The following is a 27,068-nucleotide window of genomic DNA, read 5'->3' as shown; positions in this document are numbered from 1 at the left end:
CACAAATCCTCTGCTTCATGGGGAAGGTCCCGGCACAACCGGCCCCTTTGAAGACATTGGATTATCTGTGTCCAAGCTGCCACCTGGAGCCAGAGGAAACTGTGCCAGAAAAATCAGTTACAGGTAAAATTTCCTGTAAGGAACCCCCTGTCCCGGTCCTTGGCCAGTTCCAGGGAACATCCACAGTGTTTTACTTTATTTAAGCAGTTGTTCCAAACGGCCATTGCTGCTCTGGACATGAGACTTTGCAAACACACCACATTATAGCAGGAAAACGGGGTTTCCTTGGATTTGAGACATTCCTGCAGCCCTCCCCAGAACCTGGCCAAGTGTTGGTTGGGAAAGGGACCCCGATCTCCCCAGAGTCACATCCCTGCTCCTGGGAAGCAACAGGAACATGTGGAAAGACATCACGAGAACAGAGCCCGTGGAATGGGGAATTTGGTTGAAAAAGACGCTTTTTGAGTCAGAGTGAGCTACTGGTGGGATCTGAAATGTCACTTCCCACCTGCAGCAGACACAGGGTGGCATCAGAAGAACCTGCAAGGCTGCCCATGGGTCACTTGGCTGCTCTTGCCATGGAAAAGAAGGGAGACAAGTTGAGTTCCAGCTGTGCACACAGCTGGATTGCTCATGCCTCTGGTTTTCCAGTGAGTCCTTTGGCAATTCTCTGTTGTCACTGGTGGCTCTTTTCCAGGCTCCTTGTCCATGACCTGCAGCTGCTTCTGCTGTTAGGAAGGAAACAGGAATTATATTAGAGGAGCCCGCTGCGAATTTGGGAGGTGAATCAAAGCATGTGAGGGCTCCTGCTGACCCTCTTTCAGAGCAGTATTTGGGATTTCACCCCATTTTTGGGGTGGATCCCACCCTGGCTGGGTGTAGGATCGTCATCCCTTAGGGATCTCTTTCCTTGAGGGTTTTGCTGGATTATTGGTTGGCCTTTGAGCAGGATCCCACTGGGCCCAGCAGAGCAAAGCTCCTCCAGAGGTGACCCAGGGAGGTCAAGCCACAAAGTCTCATTAATATTTAGTTGATCCTGATACAGAGATGCATTAATTACCCACCTGAGCTGCATTAATTACCCACCTGAGCAGCATTAATTACCCATCTGAGCAGCCTGGGCACAGAGGAGAGGAGATGCCTGAGGGGAAAAGCAGGGCAGAAGAGCCCCCAGACTCACCCTGACCCCACACCCTCCTGAAACACCCCTGGGGTACATACAGGACATCAATCTATACATTCCCAATACATCAAACTGTACATTTTTATAGCTCAGGCCACTCTATATGTGTGTCTAGTAAGCTCTCACAAGGGGAATGCTCTGAACCTCACACTTCCAGCCACGAGTTACGACCCAAAAGCTGATGTTCCCCAATATTTGCCCCTTCCTCTCCAAAGCAGTGCTTCCCACTTCCTTTCTAGAGGTGTTTTAAGGTACCTTTTTGTGGTGCTGCCTGGGAACAGGTATGGAAAAGAGAAGGCTCCAGGGAGACCTTGGAGCCCATTCCAGTGCCTAAAGGGTTCCAAAAGAGCTGGAGAGGGACTTTGGGCAAGGGATAGAGGGACAGGACACAGGAAATAGCTTCCCACTTGCAGAGGGTTAGATGGGATATTGGGAAGGAATTGTTGGCTGGGAGGGTGTTGAGGGGCTGGGCTGGAATTCCCAGAGAAGCTGTGGCTGCTCTGGATCCCTGGAAGTGTCCAAGGCCAGGTTGGATGGGGCTTGGAGCAACCTGGGACAGGGGAAGGTGTCCCTGCCAATGGGACAGGGGGTTGGGACGGGATGAGCTTTAAGGTCTCTTCCAACCCAAACCATTCTGGGATTCTGTGTTTTCATATCTATCTCTATCTATATCTATAAAAACCCACACCTCTCCCATATATATACATATAAAATATATATAATATATATAATATATGTATAAAAATAGATATGCATATACATGTATATGTATGTATATGTATATATATACATATATATACATACACATACATATAAATACATATATACATATACATGTATATACATATATAAGCATATATATACACATACATATATATACATACACACATACATATATATATTTATATATATATATATACACACCCCATCAGAACCCCAAACCAGCCCCACACCCCAGTGACCCCCCGCCTCTTCCCGCCCCAGGGAACCCCAGACAGGCGATGCCAGCAGAGGGCACTTCGCCCCCATTTTTGGGAGCCGCTTCCCAGAATGCAGCGAGCCGGGCCGGGGGCTCCGCGGGCTCCGCACGCCGGGCTGCGGCCGCAGGGACAGCGCCGAGGGGGCTCCCGGGGCAGCGCAGCCCCGCCAGGTAAGGGGGCTGGATACTTTGTGTGTGTGTGTGTGTGAATATATAATTTCATTTCATTTTATGCTGTGCTATTTTATTTTATTTATTTTCATTTGAAAAAGAATTTATTTCCTTGTTTTATCTCGTTTTTCTTAGATTTCTTATGTATCTTATATTTCATATATTTTAGTATTATATCTTATTTATTTGTGTTATTTCACTTTATAACCGCTTCCCCCTCCCCCGGCACGGGAGGGGTGCCCCGGACTCACCCGGGGAGTGGCACCAGCCCTTCCCGGGATGGGTCCGGTTTGGAGGGGACCCATCACTCCCCATCCCCTTTCCCCTCCCTATCCCTATCCCGAGTTGTCCCCGGGGCTGGGGGTGTCCCTGAGGCTGGGGGTGTCCCCGGGGCAGGGGGATTTTTTTCCGTGGGATGACCCCTGGCTGAGCTGGCGGCTCGGTGGTTGGGATTTCACCCAGATCCCCAAAGTTTGGGGCAAAGTCGTGCCGGTGGCCCTGGGGGTGGCACTGGCTCGTCTCCCGCAGCGCCGGGATGGTGCAACATAAATTAGGTTTAATGTGACGGCGGCGTTTGAACGGCGGGCGGGGGCTCCTCTGCCCCCGCTGGAAGTTGCTTTCGAGTTTGGCAATTTGGGCCATGGGGGATGCGAGGAAAATTGGCGGCTGTGAAAGGTTTCCTGTGCCACGAGGAGAAATCCCTGCTGGGAGGGAGAGCCTGGAATGGTCAGAGAGGAGGTGAGTGGCCCCCTAAAGCAGAGGAGTGGGTTTGGCTCGCCCTTAGAGAGGGATCTCGGGATCCCCGGTGTAGTGGTCCCTCTCCGTGGTTTGGCTGTGGCTGCGTTCACTCCTCGTCCTGGGATGTGAACCAGGAGACAGCAGGGAGAGCAAAAGGACTTGGAGAAGTCAGGATGCTCCGATCTCAGCTCCGTTCCCCCTTCGTGTCATAGATCTGGGGGGGTGCTCAGGACTCACCATCTCCCTCGCGTTGTGTTTTGGTCGGTCTGCTGGTTAAAAGCCTGTTTGGCAGAAAAGCCCCCAGACAGAGCAGCATTAAAGACATTTTCCTGGGCCAGGGAGGGAAGTTGGCCCCGGGCTAAAGCAAATAAACTTGTATTTCATCATGCTGGGCTGGGTTTCTTTGTGTTCCGCTCTGCTCTGGGCAGTCTGGGCTCCCAGATGTTTCCACGTCCAACCCTTCACCTTCAAACGCGTCTCGGGGGGCGAGCAAAGAAACTTCTGCTCCTTTCTGCAAACCTGGCTCCCTGCGGGGGCTGCTCGGTGCTCTGCCTGCCCCGAGCTCTTCCTTCGGGTGTCTCTCCCCCGGGCTGCTGCGGGAAGGGGGTTTGCAGGGTTTCTTTTGCCGGGAGATGCTGCAGCCGTGGGAAGTGGGAGCATGGCTGACCTGCGGCAGCCGGAGCCGCCAGCTCTGCCAGGGATGTGTGGCCAGAGCGGCTGGGCTCGGGGGGTAAAGGATGCTGCAAAGGAGGGAAAACTCTGTTATTTTTGTGCCTGGGAGGGGTGTTGAAAACAAAAGGTGCTGAGATATCTCTCTGCCCATCGCCACTGCTGCAGACCTGGCGGGGTCCGGGAGCTGGAGCTCAGATGTGTCCCGGCGATTGTGGGAATGTGCCTCTCCAGAGCAGGACTGAGGGGTGAGGTGACTGACACTAATCATTTATATGGGGCCGTAAATGTTCCCAATTGCCCGTGAAGAAACCTCGAGCAGGAGCTTTCTCCTCGCTGGAAGAGCCTGTGTGGTCTCAGGGATGCAGGAGATGCAGCCCAGTGCCATCCAGGCAGATGGCAAAGCCCAGGAGTGGGGAAAGTGGGGTATTAGTAGGGAAGAAAATAAGGAAAGATCAAAATGAAATGATGTGTCGTGCCCTGATGTGCTCTGCTGAGGGGGGTGTGAGCCTGCTGATCCCATTGGAATGGGCCTGGAGAACCTGTGGCTTCTTCGCTGCGGCGCTGCAGGCACAGAATCTACGGCTGAGACTGAAAATCAGTGTGATTTGTTAAATTATTCCATCTTCTCCTGAGAAAACAGATGAAACGTAGGTGCCAACGTCTCAAGTGCCTGTGAAATGTTGTTACATTGGGAGGGAGGGAAGATTCTGACACGCTGAGCAGGTTCCATCCATTACAATATTTCCAGCACTCAGAGGGGGTTTTTAAGCCACACGTGCCCTCGCATTTCCATATAAATGGATGCATGGGAAGCAAACTCCGAGGTGACACGTGGGGATGGAGAAACCCAGGTGGGTTTTTTTCCCATCAGGACCCTTTGTTGGGTCCTTTGAGAGGCCCCTTCAGCTCCAGTCCATGTGTGGCCGGTGGAGGTGATGCTTTCTCATCTCCAGTACATTTTTGGCTTCTTTATACCAGTCTTCGTGCTTTGAGGGGAGGGAGGGAGGATGGAAACATTGGAATTCCTGCTGAAAAGTTTGACATTTCACAGCAGATAATGCCAAATGTAGACAGTTGCTTGGATTTGGCTCTTTTTTGCTGAGTTTAAGGGAAGGCAGGATGGGATTCAGGCTGGAGGTGGAGGAAGGAGGTGGCACGTACACCCCTCGTGTCACGGTGACATCCAGCTCTGGGGTTTTTAGCAGACACACATCTCTGGGAACAGGCTCTTTACAAGTTGTTTTGTGCCCAGAAACTTGAGTCAGTCATATCCAGCAAAAATATGGAGGTGAGGGAACCTCTGCTCCCGTGTCGCCGACATCAGTTTCTGTGGCAGCTGTGATTTGGTCACTGGGGATCCCAAAAAGCATTTTGTGGTTGTTGGGTGAGTTGGAATTGAAGGTTCATTTTGCTTCCTCCATCTCTTCTGTTTCTCTGGGAAGGAGAAAAGGGTTTCCAGCCCCATGTACCTTAATTGTCTTTATTGTACCTTTAGTTGGTCTCTGGTGGGTGCCGGGAGCAGCTGCCTGGAAATGGTCAAACAGAAGGTTTTATGATCCCTGTGGCAGGACAGGGACAGGGTCCTGGTGACCCTCCAAGTGGTGGAGGAGTGGTGGGCACTGGTGGCTTGCATGTGACGTACACATCTGCTGGCTGCTCCCACCCAGGGATGGCTCTTTCCAGATGTGCCATTTTTTTTTTGGATTTCTTTCCCAAACACCCACTGGATTTTCCCAGAGGAGTGGTATTGGGACGTCCAGTTGCAGAAGGAGATGGTGGCACTTTGCCCAGCTGCTCTCTGGGCTGCGTGCTGTCTCCCTGCCCTTTCTGCATTCCCCTGGAAAAACCAGAGGGTTTGCCATGGAACGTGGCCTGGGGATGCTTTTTCCTCCAAAACGGGCCTGAACTTGCCCAGTTCTGCTGCAAAACCTCCAGCTGCTTGCGTGGGCTGTTCTTCAAAAACAAAGGCACTTAAAAACCTACTCTTTTCCCCAAAAATAGCGTTGGTGGCTGGGACTCTCCCTGGGTTGCATTCCTGATGGTTAAAGAGTGGGTTTATTAGTTAATAAGGCCATAATCATTGAGAAAAATCACCCAGCAATCCTGACCCACCTCCAGCGTGGCCTTGGGAACAAAGGGATCCACCTCCAGAGGCTGCTACAGGGAGCACTGGATTTGCACCTCACAGTGCTCTGTACCTGTCTGAGTTGTACAGGTTTGAGTAACTCCCTGTGGGGATCATATTTTGTATGAAAATGGGGGAAAAAAAGAGATGTTCCTGGATGCTTTGAGTGCTGCTGACCTCGTGCTCTGTGGTCCTTTTGCTGAGTCCTGGCCCTGGCCTTGGTTTGCAAATCTGAGATTTCTTACAGCCAAAAAATCTGAAAATTTTCAAGCAGTTCTTTCCTCTCTCATCTTTCATTTCACAGTTCACCTTTCTTTCCAGCTGTAATTCCTGCTGAGGCTTCCTAGAGAAAGGGTGAGGGGGGGGAGGAAAGAGGAAAAAAAGCAAGCAGGCATTTAATAATAGATCAAAAATGAGATTACGCAGTAAGTCAGCCCTCCCCTTCCCGAAATGCAACCAAAGAAATTGCAAATCACCATGAAAAAAAGGAGAAGAAAACAGCAAAGATCAAACCTGGTGTGAAGAATAGATGAGGTGTTTATATTTTATTTAATGGTTGTGTACTGCCACTGTCCTAGAACAGCCTCCTGGCCCTGAATTCTTTTTTGTGATTAATTAAACAGTGGAGACAAACTGGGGTGGGGGAAATTCAGTGAAGCTCTGAATGTGAATGCAGTGAGGCCCAGGGAGGGTTTGCTGCTTGGTTCACCTGAAGGTCTGGGCACACCTGGGCACGCCGGTGGCATAGTTGGAGGCAGCTCCCAAAAAACGGGAGGATTAAGGAGATGCTCCTTGTTGTCCATCCCTGCATCGATTCTGACCATGTTTGGCAGAGAAGTGGGGTCTCAGAGGGGAGGGAACCCAGCAGGGAAGTGCCACGGTGGAGGGAAGAGGTGAGCTCATGTGTTATTAACGGGAAGAGCCTTCGGCAAGACAGGGACAGCGCTCAGTCAAGGCTTGATGAGACACGACTTCCCTGGAAAGGAGGCTCAGAGTCCTGGCACTGGGCACTGAGCCTGCCAACCCCAGGCCTGTTCTTGTTTGCTGTAACTCCTCTGGCTCTTTCAGGTCCTGGGTGGAAGGTTGGGAGCTGGGGCTTGGCGTGGCCTCGGCTGCCTCACCAGCCTGTGGGATTGTTCCTCTCCTGGCTCATTCCAGAGGTTCCAGAGCCTGCATGGACACTGTGTTTGTGAGCTCTGTGGGCTCCAGGGAGCCAGGCTGGGAGGATGTGCAAGGGGAAAGCTCTCATTCTTGCATGGTGTCTCCACTTGCTGTGACCCAGCCTGAGGTCCTGTTGGCACCCTCAGGGAATAAAATACCAGGAGGGACACGGGGCATAGACAGTCCTGTCCCATATTACCTTTGTCCAAAACAGATCACCCAACCTGGGTCATGCCATGGGGATAAAGACCCACATAAAGCCACGTTGGAGCAACCAGGATCTGCTCCGTGGGCCTTGGAGCAACTTGGTCTAGTGAAAGGTGTCCTTGGCCACATCAGGGGGTTGGAACGAGAGGATCTTTCAGGTCCCTTCCAACCCAAAATTATTCCCTGGACTTGTGGAGTTGGAGGAGAATCTGTTTCGTTACTTGCTGGGCTGCTGCTCTTCTTGTTTATTCCCCAAAAGGAAGAAAGTGAGGTGTGCCAGAGCTGAAACTCAATAAAATAAATAAATCCAGACTTTGGAAACAACTGCTTGGAGGTAGAATGAGCCTCAACAAGAAAATGTTTGTCTTCCACCTTCTTCCTGAGGCTGGCTGGGAATAAAGTGCCAGGAGAAGACAGGGCAAGGTTGACTTTCTTTTAAATTCAAATATATTCCGAAAGCGGAGCAGTTGGAATTTCTTTTTTTTTTCCTTTAAGTTGCTTTGCCAAGTTAGGGTGGAGAAAACCAGCTGAAAGCCTTGCCCTGGTGGATGTGGGATGGAGGCAGGAACGCATTTATTTTCTTTATTTTCCTGTTTTTTACCGGCGAGGCCCCGAGGCGAGGAGCGGAGCCGCGGCCGCGCTCCGGCTGCGTGTGGGCAACCGGAGCACTTTTCCCTCCAAATCCCTTCTCCCAGCACCAACAAGATCGGCCCGGGAGATACGGGATTGAGTCAGCAATGCAGATGCCATCAAACGTCTGCTTTATTCCAGTGGATGAATCAGAGCAGTGTCAGAGCCTCATATCCTGCGTCTCCTGATAACAGTGCAGTTACTTCCAAGGGAACAGAACACGGTGAGATCCCATTATCCTGCCTGTCCTGAGCACCTCTTACTCCCTGGCACCAGCAGCGCTTGTTTGAGTGCAGCTCTTGCAGCAGCACGTGGAGATGGTTATTTTTTTAAATCCTACATCCTGGAGCCATATAAGATGTTGTGGGGTTTTCTTTATATTTGCATTAAAAGCGACCCAACATCTCTATAGGCACAGGTATGTGAATATATAAATCTGAATATATATATTTATGAATAATTATATATGAATATATACATCTGAGTGTTTTCTGCCACTTGTCCAGGTAGTGGTTGCTCACTCCACAGGCTTTTCCAATGTTCCATCTCCTCGGAGAGGAAGAGGGATCAGCTTCATTTGACTTTCCAACCATGTGTTTACCTCCAAAACCAGCTGAATTTCCAGGCTTTAAATTTTTCCCTTTCGTTTCGCTGTGAGAATCACAAGCAGGAGTGAAACCCTTTGTCCTCAGAAGTTCTCTGCTTCTCCCTTGCCAGGCTTTTCCATCCCCAGCTCCTGGGTTGGGAGGCCCAGGCCACAGCCAGCCCAGGGACAGCTTCCTGCTATTGTTCCACGGGGACAGGCTCTGGCTCCCTCGCAAGGGTTACGTGGGGCCACTGCCTTTTGCATCACTTGCCTCTTTTCTCCTGGTTCCAGGGGACCATCTGTGTCCTGTTCCTGCTGCAATCCCGATTCTGGAGCCGGTCTGGAAAGCCTCAGAGGGATGGAAGGAGGCTTGCAACATCTCCTAAAAACAGATAAATAGTGAAATTTTGCAAAGTTCTGGCTGTATTTCCCCCAAGGGACATGTGGAGCTGTTTAAAAAAGACATTTCCGCCACTGTGGTGGTGGAAGAGGCAGAGAAGGACAATTTTCATCCCAGATTCGTCTTTTGAGGGGCTTGTTTATTCCTTGGGTTTTTTCTGCACTGGAGACTCCAGAAGTTGAGGGGATAAAAAACCACTTCTGTGGATTCCCATCTGTAGATTTGAGGGAAAACCAGTTGAAATCCACCACCCTGAGCTACCTCATAAATCTCACTGCAGAAATACAGACATTAATAATTAGGAGCTTGCACAATAAAGTGCTGGAATATTTCACAAATGACACAACATCTTTGGATCCAGCTGATGCTGTGCAGAGATCTGTGTGAAAGTTTTGTGCAGCCAAGGTGGAGAAGCTTTTTGCTTCCATTTTTGCCTTTGGTAGGACAAGAAAATGGGGAGAAGAAGTCAGGTTGCATCCCAAAAGTGTTTGCTGAGGCTCGAGCATGGGGGTTTTAAGGTGCTCCCCTATTAGAAAGTGTTTGTGTGCGCTGAGAGAAAATGATGCCAATTAATAGTTATCCTTTCCCTGCTTCCCACATCTTGAAATCCTTCCCAGTCAGCCAAGCTGCTTCCTATCAAACTTTCACACACACACACACAAAAAAAGAAGAAAGGATCTGCTGGGCTGTGACAGAACATGAGCAGTGTTGGTCCCCAGGGGTCCATGTCCCTGAGGTTTGAGGGCTGCATGATAAGGGCTCTGGGCCGTGAGATGACAAATGTAACTCCACAGTTGCTCCTTCACGCTCCAGCAAAGGTTTGGTTTGGGTGTAGACATTTCCCAGCAACGAGATCTCACCAGCTCTTACAAGAAAGAATATTCTTCACCTTGTTTTTTCTTTTTTTTTTTGGAAGTAATTGGAGGGCTGGTGATATTTCGAACAATTTTATCCACCTGGGAAATTATGACCTTGGATTTATGCAATCAGATATTAGCAAGATTAAGAGGGGAAATAGCTGAGCTTGTCAGTCACAAGGAATTGTGTTGCAGCCTGGGTTCAGACCCATCACCTGGAATCAGGAGGCTCTGGCAGGATATTCTTCATTCATCAGCAAGGGGCATCACAGCTAGATCATTTAACTGTAATTCATCAATTTGCCAGGCTACTCAATTAAGAGAGGATGAAGGGAGTGATTCTGCCTGTTGTAATGAATCTTTGACCACCTGAGGACTTTTTTTTTGCTCGTTGTTTGGTTGTGTTTAATTTTGCCTTGAAGGCCTCATTAAAAGGCAGACATAATCACAAATCTTTAAGAATTGAAGGTGCTAATGAGTTACAGCTTTTGCTCTACTTGCTTTGTCACTGACCTGGGCCTGACAACCGTAGTCTGAGGAGATCCTGGAGAATCCTGGGGGGATACCTGTAAAAAAAAAGGACTGAAGTAGAACTTGGAGCAGCCTGGAGGAAAGGGGATGGGATTTCACAGGTCCATCTCAGCTCTGTTCTTCCCATGTCTGTGGCCCAACCCCAGAGCTGTTGGTGAAGCAGTTTGGGAGTGTGGTGCAACCTCTGCTTGTGCTGTCAGTGGTCCTGTCTGTGTCCTTGGCAGTGTCATTCCAACGCTGCCCTTCATTGGTCTTGAAGAAAGAAGCTGAGCTATGGATTTCTTCATGAACGTGTTATTTTAGACCTTTGCCTGTTCCTAAGTACATCCAAATACCGATTTTTCCGTGTGGCTACACCCGAATCTTTAGGTTGCTGAGCTGTGGATACCTCAGTGTTTGGGATCTCTGCTCAGATCCATGGCAACACACCCTTTTTTTGCCCCCACAATCGACACATCTGTGTTGTGTTCTTACAAAATGAGCCTCAGCCTCATCCACCCACCCATGTGTTTGTCTGTTTTCACCACCCCAGTAAGTTCTGAAGGGTTATTAGGGTTGCATAAGTTCATGGGGAACAGGCAGTGAAGCACGAGGGATAGCCCAGATACTCCCTGAGCCTGGGGCAGAGGTGCAGCTCCAGTTTGCCTGAGTGGATACCAGACAGTCCCCGTGAGGGAGAGAGATCTTCCAGCTGCTTTGGGAGCTCTATCAACCGGAGCCAGAGCTTTGTTGCCCTGGTAGACCTCAGGCCGGTGGATGCCAGTCTCTATTTGCAGTAAAACTGGTTTTTGGTTGAAATGCAGCATCAATTTGGGCAAAAGTAGCCCTGGGAGAGGTGTAGCTGCTTGTCTGCTTTCTGCAGAGACACAGCAAAAGGCTTCAGCAAGTCCAAGCACTCCAGATCAGGAAGCATTTCCTCCTGCGTGGGTTTCTCCCGTGTCCTATTGTTTTCTTTCAATAAAAGCGAAAGAAAAGGAGAATTCATTTGAATTAAATGCTAAAATACCTCCAAGGAGATGAAGCAAAAGGAACTGTTAGCCAGAGGAGTAGGTGGAGATTAAAAACACGTTCTTTCTCTTGATGTCCCTTGCACACACATTACACACATACTGATCCCTTCTCCTTGTGCAATGTGGGAAAACTAAATTGTAAAGGAGACGATACAAATCAGGATGAAAGGGGGGGGAAAAGAGGATGAGTCAGGTCTGCTCCTGCTTATCAAGACCGAGGGGGAGCCTGCCTGGTGCTCATGACAGATTTGTGCAGGGAAGATAATGCATCAGGTTGACTTATGAGATAGACTGCCAGGTAGGAAAATTGCTGGTAGGTGCTTGAATGGCTCTGACTGCTCGGAGTGAATTGGAGTCACAACAATTTCCCTAAAGCTGTGTAGATTAACATAAAAATACCAAGGAAGTCCAATCTTTGAATTTTTATCTGCTTCAGCTCGAGAGTCAAACAGGGGCACTACAGAAGTGCCATCCATTTGAATCAATTGTCGCTGCAGCTTTTGTGGAAAGGCTGCATCTGGGTTTATTGATAACGTCCTTGAGGTGCTTAGAAACACAAGTGTGTTGGGTCTGTTTTCCCTTTAGGAACTTATCCTTGTTTCTGGCACTTTGTTAAAATGTGGTTTTTAGTTCTAGTCTCCTCTGGAGATCTCTGCTCAGTGGAGCATTGGTAACAGAGATGCTCTGTGTGTCCGTATCATCCTCCCTCCAAGAGTTTGCTGTAAAACTGAATTTCTGTCGTAGCTTTCTTGTTATTTTTAAGGTAATTTTATTTGTTGGAGAAAAGACAGATGGAGGAGAGAATCGAGGATTCGTGATTTACTATCTTTTAGTGAGAGGCTTTGCTAGGTGCTATTTTTTTTTCACTTTGTTAAACCACATCAGCTGAAGTGCAAGTTTAGTGGCCAAAAGTTCCTGTTGATCTCCATCAAGTGCTGCCACTTCACCCGTTTTACTTCCTCTGCTGCTCTGCTGATTGTGCAGAGAAGATACAAAACCAGTCTTGAGAAGTAAACCCACTTGAGAAGTCACTTAATATGTGAGGTTTCAGGTTTGGGGGCAAGTGTTTCAGGTTGTAGAGGTCTCCTGATGTGAGAGGAACGCAAGGGAAATTGCACCCAGCCAAGGGGCTGTGTCTGGGAGCCCTGAATTTGAGCCTGGTTTTAAAATCTGCTTTTTAGGAGCTGTGGCCAATGACTTCACCGTTTTGCCTTTGTTCTCATCTCTATAAACAGCTCCTGCACCTAAGGAGGTGGTTGTGAGGATTAGTCATTGGGTTTGGAGCTCTTTGAAGGTGGCAAGTGGTGTATAACAGCTCCATGTTTATTAATGGCACGGCTTAGTATGATGAGGAATTTTTACAGCTGAGTTCTGGTGCTTCATTGATCTCACCCAGCTGTGCCAGCTGCCAGTTCCCTGGCCCACCATCCCTGCTCCAGGGAGCCTTCCCTCTCCTTCCTCCTCCAGCAGGTTCTGCTTCCACTGGCCTCCTGCCACAGCATACGTCGAGTTTAAATCTGGTTCTGTGCTTTTGGCTTCGTTCCCCCTAAATGTTTTCAATTTTCTTGGCTTTAACTGATCCCAGTGGCATCTTTTTATGATGCACTTTATTCTACTGCTTCAAGTGCAACAACACTCCTAAAGTTCAGCCTATTTTTAATTACAAAAAAAAAAAAAGGCAGAGCGTAGTATTGTTCTGTCAGTGGTGGGAGAAAGGGAGGATTTTTCTTCACATTTAAATGTGGTTGAATTTAAAACTTGACATACGTAGTGGTTTCAGTGGAACTTTGCTGTAATTGGAAGGGCAGATTGTTGCATGTTCTTTCTCTCTTGGGAGCCAGGGCTGGTATTGATTAAACACAAGTATTGGAAGGTCTGAAAGTACCTGAGGACTGGTGGATGAGGAAGACTTGGAGAAGATCTTGATGAGGAAGCTGAAGCAGCTTTCTGAGGCTCAGATTGAGGTAACATTTACTGGGGACAATTCCTGATCCGTGGGATGTATGTTCTGCTCCAGGTCAAATCCCTCACCACTCCAGCTGGAGGGATTTCCCTGTTTATTCTCCAGTTTGTCCCTCTTACTGTCTCCGTGTAGCTGCACTTTCACCAGGAAAAGCCTCCCTGCCTGGTTCTGTGGCCGATGGGATTTCAAACCAATGTGGTCCTGTCAGTTCCTGTGTGCTGGAACTTCTGGGGAGGGAGGGAAGGGATGGGAGGAGGACAGTGAGTGTGCTTGGGGTTGTGTGAGTGCCATCTCTTTCACAGGTGGGTCAAAGAAAGTGTTTAATGAAGTGGGTTTTGCCACTTTTCATTTTACTCGAGCATCAGCTCTTCCTTTGCATGAGAATAGAACCTAATTTTGTTTCAAGTTCTGAAAACCTGCAGACGGTGCTGAGTAGAGAGAAATTGGTTCTATTTATAGGCTGCAGAATTCCTTTGTACAATAAACCAGTTTGTTTTAATTTAAACTATGTATTCAGCACATTTAGCTTTATTTTATTTAACTACAAGCCTGACATGCCTTATTCCTGCAATCTAATTGTTTTTTCAAATTTGTGACATAAACCCTAAGTACAATTAAAAAGTCAGACGAGTCATTAAGAAACTTCATTTCCCATTTTTAACATCAAATGTGTTGACTTGCATAGTTTATTAATTTTTACAAATGCCCAACTGTAAAAACAGGACAGCTTTGCAGTTCAGGGAAAGACCTGATTTATGGAGGAATAAGCCTGTGTTGTTCTCCACCAGCAAAAATCAGCCTTTCATTAAGAAAAAAACAAAAAAACCACAAAAGATGCAAAGTAAGAGAGTTTAAATCAATCACAATTGAAGTATTTTGCTCTGTTTTGCATCAATAAATCCTGTATTCACGGGAGAAAAGGTGGGATGGTTGAAGAAGAATTGGCAGGCAAGTTAGCAATGGTGTTCCTCAAGGCATAAAGAGCAGTGTTAATCAAGGTATTGACTAATGACAGAGCAGAAATTATGGGATTTGGAGATGTCATCAAAAGAGGAAAAACAGGAGATCCCAGGAGAAGAATGGCTGACTTTAGGACTATTTGTCTCAAAGCAAATGTGAGTCCTTGTAATGCAAACTCTGATGGAAAGTTGGGGGTTTCTGTGCGGGAATTGGAATGTCTTAATCAATCACAGCATAATTCTGATGTCCTGGTGATAAAGATACACACCAGGATCACATTTGTCAATGGAGTTATTTCCATGAGTGACAAGGAAATGCCACTGCAACAGGTTTTAGTGAGGCATTGCTTAAAATGCATTCTGCATTCCTTGTCCACAGGACAAGGATTGATTTCAGCTGTACAAGGTGCAGGGGAGGGCATCTGCTCGAAATGATCTGGAGAACAGGGAGTCTGGTTCCCAACATGATTACAGGAGCCTGCATGGTAAGGTGGTGACAAAAAAAGGCAGAGAAAAATTATATTCCTTTCTCTATAAATACACTGGCATAAAGAGCAGAGAGGGAGAAGAGTTATTTAAATTAAACGACAAATCTGGCACAGCAACAAAAGGCTCTGAAAAAGTTTAGGCTGGAAAAGAGCAGAATAGACTCAAACTAAGGGAGGTGCTTGAAAAGCCTTCTAATGGGAATTGTGTAAAGGGCTAAAAACCTGATTACTGTGAAGATGGAGCCTGATAAATGTATTAATGGGATTATGCAATGTGGTTGACTTCAGTATTAAGGGATCAGACTCCGGATTTCCGGTCCTGTGCTTTTGCAAATACTCTTAAGAATCCTGCAGGTAGGAGAGAAAAAAACATCGAGGGTTTTATTTTAAGGAATATTTTCGTTATGATTCAGCTTGGAGCCGGTTTCTCTGTTTCTAAAGCACTAATAACTGAATTGACAAAGGAGGAAATATCCTTCTGCACTGGGAAAAAGCAGCAGCTGGCATCTGTTTCCCTGTTTTAGTAGTGGGTTTTGGCAGCAGGCCTGTACCTCTTAGATATATATTTTTTAAATTTGAAAGCCTTTTGGTACATTACAGTGAAGTTAGGCCTTGAAATAGATGGTGCTCAAAAAGCTGGCAATTATTTGTTATTATTTCCCTTTGTAACGATGCTTTTTAAGAAACCTGCAGCACTTAAAAGCACACGAGTGTTTATTATCGATCTCCTTATTGATCCCCATTTCCCCCCTTTACAAATAGTCCCCGGATTCCTTGTTGCATTGCTAAAATCCCAATAAATAAGACCAACTGCCTTTGTGGCAGAAGGCAGCAGTTACTTTATCAAAGCCGGGTGCCAAGGTGTTTTAGCACAGCGTAACTCTGATCTCACGGGGCACTTTCTGCTCCGTCTTTCCAGGCCTTTTATGATTTGATTCCACCTCTGTTCTCAAGCCTTGGCTGTGATCAATAGCTGGGCCTTCCCTCCATCCTTAAGCAGAGATGTTTTGCGTGGAGGTCTCCTTGATTCCAGAGGGATGCTGGTTGGAATTGGCTGGTATTGACATGGTGCCGTGTGGGGACAGGAGAACATCAGATGCACATTGGCGCTTCCAAACACAGGGATGAAGAGGCTCATTCCAGCACTTCTAAGCTTTTATTATAAAGGTTTCTGAATTTTAGTTGAGGGACTGTGTGGATCTCCTAGAAATCCTTTCTAGGACTTGACTTTCAGCAACCTGGAAGAGCACGGAGCAAGTCAGTTGGCTTTTCCCTGGCTGGGGAGGTTGGAGATGGGTTTTCTTGGAGCCCACTCTGCCTTCACCCCAACATTCTCTGCTCTTCTTGTTGCTCGAAGGCCTCCCCTGTACCAGCAATAGTGAGGCAGCAGGACCAGGGCAGTGATTCTGCCCCTGTGATGGGCACTGCTGAGGCCACACCTCGAGTGCTGTGTCCAGTTCTGGGCCTCTCAATTCAAGAAGGACATTGAGGGGCTGAAGTGTCCAGAGAAGGGAATGGAGCTGAGGAAGGGGCTGGAGCAGCAGCAGCGGCTGAGGGAGCTGGGGGGGCTCAGCCTGGAGAAAAGAGGGATCAGAGGGGACCTTCTTGCTCTCTGCAACTCCCTGACAGGAGGGTGGAACCAGGGGGGGTTGGGCTCTGCTCCCAGGGAACAAGGGACACGACAAGAAGACAAAGTCTTAAGAGGTTTAGGACATAGGAAAAAATTTCTTCACTGAAAAAGTGATTAGACATTGGAAAGGGCTGCCCAGGGAGGTGGTGGAGTGCCCATCCCTGGAGGTGTCCAAGGAGGGACTGGATGTGGGACTCAGTGCTCTGGTCTAGGTGACAAGGTGGGGGTCGGTCACAGATTGGGCTCTAATCTTGGAGGTCTTTTCCAGCCTGGATGATTCTGTGATTCTCTGATCTCTATTCAGTGTGGGGGCTTGACCATGACTATCTCCAGCATGTTCTCATTGCTTCCCACGTGCTTTTTATTCACTTTCTCCATTCAGGATGCAAATGGCAGATGGTTTTTCTTGTTTGCTTTCAAGGCCCTCTCATTGGAGCCTTTCAGCTTCTCAAACTAGTTCACTTAATCACCTCAGCTTTCCTTTTTGGGACTGAAAACCTTGCGGACCTGCTTTTATTTTGCTTAAACCAATTTGTGGGCAATAGGCTTGAATGGAGTGATCCCAAGCAGCTTTTATTACAACATCCTCACTATTTGCCAAAAGCCCACAGCAGAATCACCTCTGGTTTGCTCAGTGCCTGCTTTGTGAAGAGGTTGGTCGACAATACATCCCAGACTTACAGGGCCCTGCTGTTGCTATTTTGTCTTCCTTCTATAGCCTGAATTTAGGGCTCCCTAATCAGCCAATTCCTGGGAGTATTTCTTTCTCTCTCTAGCCATTTTTAAAAGCTCTCTGCACACATCCAAATCCAGCGCTGGGGTCTCCAGCGGACCTCTAACATGATCCCAGCAGACAGCCTTTTACAGGCTTTTCCCAGGGTGACTCTAATCCAGAACGACCGTTTCATGCCCGCCATCGCTTTGGATTTCCAGCAAACCCGGATGATTCACTCAGCTCACAGAGAGAACCGTGGAACAGTGTCCCAAAAGATTATTTAAAGACAGTTTGGGGAGTGGATTTGGGGTGACCGTGGGTACTGTGCAGGCTCGGGGCTGACTGTGTCTGCGGGCTCTGGGGGTGGGTTTTTTCCCCTTACATGTTTCCCAGCTGCCTGTACTACATGGTGATGATAATGTCTAACAGATTGTTTTCCTGACGAGGAAGAATTATCCCTGGTTTACATTGTGGTAACTGAACCCAGGGACAAATGGAACAGCTGGCTTAAGCACAGGTCTGTGTGAGCCGCGCCCGCGCTCCCTGAAGTCTTCTGTCTTTTCAAGCACTCTCAGCGACCTGGCAGGTTGTCAAGGCCCCTCAGATCGTGCGGACTCGAGGGTGAGCTGAAGTGCTGGAGACTCGCAGCCTGCAACAGAAGACACGCTGAAAATGCTGCTTTTCTATTTTACTGAACTGCTTGGTTTGCATTCACTTTTAATTTAAGTTTAGACAGTGCTGGATGCTTAATTAAAAAAAAAAAACCAACAAAAAAAAAGGTGCTTTTGGTAGATGAGAGTGTAATGCCCAAGCTCTGCTGCAGTTACAACATGTACATGTTTGAGGATTATGTTATATACAAGAGAAATGATTGGTTTTTAACTCCTCTTTAAATATAGTTCAAATTATGGAATATTAGTGGAGCGGAATAAGCTGTTGCCTGCCAGCTTTTTCATACCAGTGGTTACCAGATGTGTCTGCATGTAGAACCTCACCATCTGCTCCAGAGTGGAATTTGGGGCTAGTCTAGGTATGTGGATGTGTCTTTTTCCTTGGGTATCTCTGGAAAACTTCAAAGCATCTGTTTTGAGATGAAGGGGAGGCATGGTTAGCTGTAATACTCAAGGAATTCCAGGGAATTTTACAGAAATGCAGCTGATTCCTCAGGGCAGCAGGGTTTGGAAGGGGAAGGAGCCTTAAGCAAAGAGGCAGTGCTGGTATTTTGTGCCGTTACTCGGCCATTGCCAAGATCCACTCGGAGTTTTCCGTGGCTGTCACCAGGCTGGGCTGCTGCTTCCTGCTTTGGATCGCATCTTTCTGAAGAGAAACTCAGAAATTTCCGAAATTTCCAAGACTGTTGCAGTGTGGAAGTCTCTCATGGGATTTTTTTTTTAAATTATTTCTGTAGATAAAATTTATTTAGGTAATTTCTTGTGCTGCTGGATTGGTGTAGAATTGCTGTGAGCCGTTACAGACAGAAGAGGAAGGAAACCTTTACCCACACACACCACATGGAGCTCCACCAAAGCCAGGAATTACCTGTCCTACTGAAACTCATTTGCTGGTTATTTTTGGGGATGGGAAAAACCGTATTTTGGTCAACAAACTACTCGTGGAAAATGTTCACCCAGTGCTAATACCAGCCTTTGGTTGCTAATGAACTAGGACTTACTGGGGGAGGAGGAACACTCCATGTGTCTCTACCCACCCAGTATCTCATGGTTTATTTGTCACCACTGCACTAAACTCTCAAAACTTTACTTCCATGTTGCTGAAATATGAAAATGACCCTTTTTGGGCATTGTGGTTTTTGTGAAGAAAAGAACTTGGTGTGGTTCCGTATGGTTTTATAAACAAAGCACGATGGCAGAGGGGTGGAAAGAGATGATCTTTAATGTCCCTTCCAACCCAAACCATTCTGTGACTCTGTGGTAATACAGTCATTTAATTAATTTATCCGGAATGTTTGTTTTTAGTCAAACATCTGGTGGGGCAACTCGACGTGCTCCAAGGGTGATCCATAATAATCCACCTTGAACAAAACCTTCCACCCCATTTCTTGCCTCATGATTTTTCTTTTATATAGCCAGGTAAAATAAAAACACCAGCTGTGCCCTCATTAATAAGGGAACAGGCATTTCTTTCCCTCACCCCATGTAACCCCCAGGCAGTGTCCTCCAGCATCTTGCCAAAAGCTTCCACTGCTTTTATAGAGTTATTTTCTTCTGCCATGAGGATCTGGTTCCCCTGTGCAGGATGCTGATAGTTCTTTGTGTTTGCTATTTGGATCCCAGCTGGGGCTACATCGGCTCCAAATCAGAATTAGGATTTGGGAGGGAAGAGCCTTTATGTCCGTGTGTCCATTCCTCCGGTAACTTTTCCTTTTCTGGTTGCCACTGAGTGTTTGATTTTATGTTCCAGCCCTTGCTCTGCTTTATGGGCAGCAGTGGGTGTATTGTTACAACACTCCTTGTGCCCAGGGGTCTTCAAAAGCGCTTTATTTAACTGTCCTGAGATGCCTTCACCTACCCCTGAAATGCAGCTGCTTCAGCTGCAAAGCCTGGCAGCTGCTCCAACAGCAGGAGCACGGCCAGGCCGCTGCTTTTAAGACATAAAGTAAGGAAAGGAGAAAAAAACCCTAAATGCTGTATCCATTAAAAAACTGCAGGGAGAATGCAAATTGTCAGAATGTAATTACCTAAACTGGAGTTTGGCCAGCACTCCAGATTTAACATTTCCTCCCGGAGCATGCCCTGGGATACCTGATGGCCAAAAGAAGTTGGAGTCTCAGCAGGATTAAAAATTGAGCTTTGCTGTGTAGTCCTCCAGTAGTGGCTGAGAGATGTAGATAATCTATTTAGCACCTACAGCACCCTGGGGCTAAAAAGTGGCTGAATCCTCTGAAATCCGATAGGAGTGTCTGAGGTTAAGAGTGCGGTCTGAAAACATTCCATGGAACTTGTAAAATCCACAGATGGTCCAGCCTTGGAACTGTCTCCTGTGAAAGGGAGGAGAAAGAGGTTAAAAAAGATGTACCAAAAGGATTGCAGCAGAGAAAAGATGAAAGCTAAGGGTCCTCCACCCCCAGATTGTTGTTCCATGTTTTTCCCAGGTTTATTTCAGGCCATGGAAGCGTGCCACGGAAATGTGCATTAGCTGGCTCTGAAGCTCCTTAATACCTGCTTGAAATGACTCAAGGTAATTTAGAGCAGATTGGAGGCACCAGGATGCAAGACATGCTTAGGAGGAAGTGGGATGAGGAGCAGGGAATTGGATGTGGGTAAGGAAAGGAGGGAAAGTGGGGACCTTTTCGAGCAGAGGAGGAGGACACAAAGGTGTGATGGCATTCACTGTGCTCAGTTGCAGCTGCCAACTCTAGAGCTACTTAAAATATAAGGGAGATTCCCAACATGAAATGATACAGGGGTGTCTAAAAAAGTGGTTCTGTGAGCAGAATCCCTGAATAGTTGGGGTGGGAAGGGACCTTAAAGCTCATCCAGTTCCACTCCCTTCCATGGGCAGGGACAGCTTCCACTATCCCAGGTTGCTCCAAGCCCTGTGCAACCCGGCCTTGGACACTTCCAGGGATGGGGCAACCACAGCTTTTCTGAGCAACCTGTGCCAAGGCCTCACCACCCTCACAGGGAACAATTTCTTCCTAAAGGTCGAACAGAAGGGGCAAGATCTGAACTGCAACTGGTTTTCAGTTGGCTTTGCGTTGCACCTGCACCCTTCCATACAGCAAGATTAGTATTTTCAGACCTCAAAATCCAACTAAAAGTCAGTAAGGAATTTCAAAGTCTTTGACAGGACTGGCACTATGCATTGAGTCTGTTTCTTTGGGAAAACAGGTTGAGAAGCTGGTAGGAGTAAAAAGCTTCTCCTTGCCAGGAAGGAGTCAGGCAGCTTTCTCTGCAACTTATTTTCTTCTTTAAGCTATTATTCATCATAGCTTATAGACTGTGTCCTTTAGGATCCACTTCTGATGTGGAAATTTTATGTGTGTTCTTGAATACTGTGTAGGAAAAAGCAAAAGCCCAGATAGCAGAAGAGGTGGGAAATGAGAGTATTTGAACATGGCAGTTTTTCAGACGACAGCGGAGCAGTGGATTTTTCGCTTGGTAGAAGGGAAGCCGAGAACTCCCCTTTAATACTGATCTCCTATTAGAGTAAGAAGGGTAAGCACACAGAGAAGGGGATTAAATCTGAAGGTGTCTTCGTCAATATAATCTGTAATAGCCTTGATAGTGCTTTCTGAAAGAGAGACTTGCCAGACCGGCTGCTGATCCTGACAGCTTGTTTTCTTTAGGGAGCTGGGAGAAGAATTGGTCTCTTCAGTTGTGTCCTGAAGTGCACGTTCTCCGTTGGTATTTCTTCCTCAGTGAGGTCCTGAAGGGAATTATTGTCTCCCCGTTTCCTCCTGCAGAGCTCCAGGTAGATCTCAGGGTGGAATGCAAAACCCCGAGCCCGAGTGGGAGCAGATGTGTGTGGTAGGACAACGTGGGTGTGTTCAATGATTCGGATGTTAATTTTGTCTTTATACTGGGCGATGCAGTCATAGTCTATTTTTTTTATTTTTTGCCTGAAAAAATATGAAAGTATTGTTTCTTAGAGCCTTTGAACCTGCAGTACCTATTCCTGCCCTTCGGAACAGCACGTTCCCTGCAAGGGAAATTGGATTTTGTATTGTTTATCAAAGGGTAGACCCGTGCCCCCGCCTTACCCCTCGCTGCTTTTTCATCTCGGGATAAAAGTTAGTTTCTCCTTGCATTCTTTACACATGTGTAAATTACTGTTAAAAAGTGCAGAGAGATGGAAAAAGTGGGGTTTTTTCACCGTTTTGAAGTGCTCATGTTTTATTAAAGCTGAGATTCCTGGAGCTTTGTGGCCAGAAATGCACCACCCTCTCTGCTCCTGGAGAGAAAACTCTGTTTCTTGCAGTGAAAAACTCTGTAATTCCCCCAAAGTTGTCAGGTTTGTGTGGTTTGGGGTGGGATTTGATTCCCATAGATATGAATGCCTTTCATGGAGCCCCTATAATATAAAATTAAAGCGCATAAACAGAGGATTGAACGTGTTTGACATGGTTTTGTTGTGTGAAGATGCTGGCACCATTACTTGCTTTTTTTTTAATCCCCTTTATTTCACTATAGCATTTTTTTTTCCCTTTTGCTTCAGTCACCATCTGTTACATGTTATGTTTGGTACTTGCCGCTGATTTTTACATAGGTGCTGTGACTTAACAATGTCTAACCGCTGATAACATCTAACACACATATTTTAAGATACTTTGTTCAGAGTAAGAGGCACTTGCGCCCTTCACGCAAATCCTCCAGGTTGGATCTGAGTATTATTTTGTAACAAACTCCAAGCCATTAGGGGTATTTTACTATCTGCGGATCAGCTTCCCACAAGCTCAAGGGGTATTTAGGGGACACACAGCGCTCTGTGGCTGGACAGAACTCCACGGGGGCACCCTCGCGGGGGTTTTGTGGAACACACAGGGCTGCGTGGCCAGACTGAGCTCCATGGGGGCACCTTCACAGGGTTTTGAAGGACACACAGGGCTGCGTGGCCACAGGGCTGGGCTGTGGCCGCCGCTTCGAGGCGGCATCGAGCACTGACAACATGGCGGCTCCTCCCTGAGGGGCGGGGGGGGTGTGAGGGACAGCGCGCCTTTTAGGCGGGAAAAGCGCCTCGGCGCGGCGCGCGTGCGCAGTGGCCGGAGCCGAGCCAGGGGAGCTTCGGCTCTTCTCGGCAGGTTCCGGAGACGGGAGTCTCCCCGCCCCTCAGGCCTTCGGCAATCTCCGCCCCCGCTTCGTCAGTCTCCGCCCCTCCTTCGGTAATCTCCGCCCCCGCTTCGGTTACCTCCGCCCTCCCTTCGGGTATCTCCGCCCCCCCTTCGTTAAGTTCCGCCACCACTTCGGCAACTTCCGCCGGTTCGGTCGGAAATGGCCGAAGACGTGCGAGACCCAGCGGTTTAAGGGGAGAAGACCGGCCGGCTTCTCGGAACAAACCAACTGTGTCCGGCCCGGAGGGGGGGGAGCAGGGGAGGGCGGACGGAGCGGGAAGACAAGGCAGCGGCTATGGCTCCCCCCCCAGCCCCTCGCGGCTCCGCCGGGAGGGCGAAGTGAGGGCGCCGAGAGGTAAGGGCGGACCGTACCGCGGACGGGGAGAGGGGGAGGGAGGGGGGAGAGCGGTAACACCACCCCCCCCGGCGCCCCCCCTCGGCGGCCCGTGGGGCCAGGTGGGTGCGGGAGTGGTACAGTCCGGGGGAAGCCCCCTGAGTCGGCCGGGGGGTGGGGGAGGCTCGGCTGGGGCGGCCCTGAGGGGCAGGAGGGGGTGGTGGGCTGTGAGGGGATCTCTCAGGGCTGGGGGCACGGTGAGGGAGGTCCTTCAGGGCGGGGGGGGCTTTAAGGGGAATCCGTCAGGACGGGGGGCATGGTGGGGGGCGTTCCTGAAGGCAGGGGGGGGGCTTGGGGGGGGGGGCGCGGGGGGGGGGGGGGGGGGGGGGAGGGAGATCCCTCATGGCTTAGGCGACTGTGAGGGGGGGTCCCTTAGGGCTGGGGGACTGTCAGGGAGTCTCACAGAGCGAGGGACGCTGCAGGGGGAAAAGGGTCCCCACAAGGCTGGGGGGGGAGCCCCTCAGGGTTGGGGAGGCTGTGAGTGGGTCCCTCACAGCGTGAGGGGCGTTGTGGGGGTCCCTCAGAGCGAGGGATCTGCGTGCGAGAGGGTCCCCCCACAAGGCTGAGGGGGCACTGAGAGGCGTTGTGGGCGTCTCACAGAGCGAGGGACACTGTGTGTGTGGGAGGGGAGGATCCCCACGGGGATGGGGACCCTCATGGCAGGGGGGCTGTGATGGCACCTGGTGCCCAGGAGCTGCTTGGTGGGCTCCAGCTTTCCTGCCTGCCCTCCCTCCTGCATCCCTCAAGGATCCAGAGACCCCCTTGTCCTGCTTGCCCGTGGATCCCCACTGCTTTGGGGGGCTCTTGTGTCGCCCCAGTAGTGCAGCCCCTCAGTCATACTCCCTGTGGCTCTTGCTGGGGCTTTGCTGTCGCCTCTCTGGGCTTCTCAGCACTGCTGGTGTTGTGCTCCCGCGAGTTGTTTGCTGAAGTTGAGGTTCGTGTTATTCTTTTTTTTTTCCAGCTGTTTTCCCCCACATGAGGTCTCTTCTTGCTCAAAAAAACATCGGGGGCTTAACTCTACCAAAAAATTTACTACTGTGGGGTTAATACATTACTGCTGACAGTGTAACACCCCTGTTATGCTGGTCCAAACCCAAACAATTTGGAGCCTGGAGGAGCTGGATATGGTTCAGAGAGTATTTAGGATTCAGAGAGATGCTGGAGAAGCACTTAGATATGCTGTTCTGTGTTTAAATCCAAACACTGAGAACCTCAATGACCACTCTGTGACCTCTTGTTGCCTTTGCATGCACCTGATAAATCCCGTGTGTTGATATCAGGATACAATAACTTGCTTTTAAAATGTCTGGGTTTCTGTGCTGCAAGTCTCACATGTGTGTGAAGGAGATTAAATAACTTTGTTTCCTGACGGGGGTGTCACATGCAGGTGATTATCTTACAGATATTTCTGTTCTCAGGAATCTGTGATATCTGAGATAGTAACGTCTCTGAAGGTGGGGTGTGTTTTGCACGGCTTGTATCAAGCACTGAGTAATGTTCAGCTCGTTTCTATGCAGAAATAGCATCAGAAATGAGCCACAGCCTGATAATGTGATGATGGGGAGAGAGATTTGTCTCCCTCTGACAAATCCCTTAACTTCATGTACCATCTGAGAGCCCAGTTGTTACATGCAGCGTTATCTGTACCCACTCCTGGCTTTGGGATGCCTCTTCTTTTCCGTTTTTCATTCCAGAATGGGGAGTTTGCATGGGTTCAGCTCAGTGTTCAGGGATTCTGGAGCAGGGGTAATTGACTTGTCTTCTCTGAGCAAATTTTTCCAGCAGCCCAGCTGTGGTACAGACAGTTCTTGAACTCCTTGATGCCTTGTTTTCAGGAGGGAAGTCCAAAATAGTCCTCTGGAATTCTCTGATTTTTCAAGTGGGGACTGTTAGCTCTCGTGTTTGTTTACACGTGGGGATGGATTTTGGCAGTTGTCAAGTCAGAGCAAAAGCAGCAAATGCAGAGAACAGGAAAAACATGATTGTTGAATTGCCTTCACTTAGGCTGTGTGTCGACGAGACACAGCGAAATTGGAGGGTTGTTTTTGTGCTGCTCAGGTGGGATGGGAAATATCATCATCATCATCATCATCTTCCCTTGGATATTTGTAGCGTGGATCTCTGGCATTGTCCAGCTGATGAGTTGAATGTTGTTGATGTATTCCCAGATTTTGCTTGCCCCTCCTGAGCCTGCTTTTCATCACTGTTACATCTTGAAATGCCACGACACCTTAATCTTAAGTTTTTAGAGTTTGGCTCTCTCCTTCTGGCTGTGTTTTGTACATATTTGTTCTTTTTTCCTTCCGTTCTTTAATGCCTGATTTTTTTCTCCTTGCTCTTTGACTCCCATCACCTCTCCCAGTTGCCTTGCCTGTTTTCCCAGGGCATTCCTCCTGCTGCCCACAGCAATGATTTCACCAGGGTGGGAATACACCACATGTTACCTGTTTGATGCCAAGATCACGGCAGCCCATTGGGAATTGGCTCCTGGTCCAGAGGCAATTTTTCTGCTCTGGAAACCCCCAGAAATGCTGAACTGGAAGGGCCCTCGTGGTCACTGGCTCCTGTTTCCTGGGCAGCAGATGGATTTTCCCAGTGCTCACTGTCTCATTTCTTTACCTGTTTTCTGTGCTAAGGCCCCCTTTTTTTTGACAGGAACAGACGTTATGAAGCAGTTCCTAACTCTGGCATTTTAACTCAGGATGGCATTTTTGGTGTTACTCTTAACAAGCAAAACCCAGAGTGGGTTTCCTATGTCTTAACCACCCAACAAGCAAAATATTTGGGCTTTTTGTTTGTTTTCTTGTGAAAAAGGCAAGTGATACTCATCTTTTCAGTCCAGAGCGGTCTATCTCTGCTAGTGTGTGGCTGGCAGTGGGGAAAAGCATTCCCATGGGATTTGGGGACACAGCTGGGACTGCCAGTTGTCTCCTCCAACCTGTGCTGACACAGGCTGTGCTTGCTGGGCTAAAACCAGCACTAGTGTGAATATTCCTGCAGTTCTGTGGCTGCAATTCAGACACATCCTCGAAAGCAGAGTTTTCTTCTTGCAGAGCACTTGATAGTGCTGCTCACTGGGGCTTGTCGTGGTTGAGTTTGGCTCCTGCAGCTCTGCCGAGCTGTTTGTCTCATGCAAATGATGGTGGTGGATGTTGCCTGAGAAGAGGTGCAAAGCCAATTTGAGGTTTTGGGGTTGGTTGGGAAGGGTGAAGACAGGAGGCTGTGCAGCTCCGTGGCTTGCAGGGAATCGATCCCTGGGCTGCCTGGGTGTAGGAAGCCTCGGGCACCGGCCCCTCCAGGTAAATTGGTGGTATTACAGCACTTGCAGGGCCAGGTTTGAAGTGGAAATTGAAATCCCATTTTTGTGAAGTCATTGCTGTCGGTTAATTGATGCTTGTTACCGGCAAGAGCTGTTTAGAGGTCTGACTAATCCATCTCAGATGAAGGAGGGCAGGGTTAGGTTGGATATTGGGAAGGAATTGTTGGCTGTGAGGGTGAGGAGGCCCTGGCACAGGTTGTCCAGGGGAGCTGTGGTTGCCCCTTCTCTGGACGTGTCCAAGGCCAGGCTGGATGGGGCTTGGAGCAACCTGGGATGGTGGAAGGTGTCCCTGCCCATGGCAGGTGGTGGGAATGGATAATCTTTAAGGTCCCTTGCAACCCCAACCATCCTGGAATTCTGGGATCTCTCCCAGTAAATGGACATCATTTTCTCAGGACTCTGTTGATGTAACCAATAGCACCACAAAGTGACCCGTCCCTCATGATAGAATCCAGTGAAATGCAGAAAACTGAGATTTACAAAGCAATCAAATCAATCCTTTATATTTTTCGGGTGGGATGAAACCCCAGCACTCCAAACCAACAGATAATCTGTAGCC

General features: G+C 48.5%; 1 protein-coding gene across 3 annotated transcripts in view; it reads left to right on the top strand.

Annotated features, from left to right (window-relative positions):
* Nucleotides 1-2,293: 2,293 nt before the first annotated feature.
* Nucleotides 2,294-27,068, top strand: part of EXTL3 (exostosin like glycosyltransferase 3) — a 132,414-nt gene continuing 107,639 nt past the window's right edge. The window contains exon 1 of one of the 3 annotated variants that reach the window (XM_027697844.1): nt 2,294-2,333. The gene's annotated coding sequence lies outside the window, so the exon portion shown is untranslated. Of the gene's footprint in view, nt 2,334-3,051; nt 3,072-22,921; nt 23,152-27,068 lie in introns of those variants that run through there. The other 2 variants (XM_027697845.1, XM_027697841.1) reach the window with 2 other exon arrangements.

This window comes from Neopelma chrysocephalum, unplaced genomic scaffold (assembly GCF_003984885.1).
Source record: "Neopelma chrysocephalum unplaced genomic scaffold, ASM398488v2 Primary Assembly neopelma1_123, whole genome shotgun sequence".
In the NCBI taxonomy this organism is placed as follows: domain Eukaryota; kingdom Metazoa; phylum Chordata; class Aves; order Passeriformes; family Pipridae; genus Neopelma; species Neopelma chrysocephalum.
The sequence above is the reverse complement of the archived record's forward strand: the minus strand, read 5'-3'. Positions and strand labels throughout refer to the sequence as shown.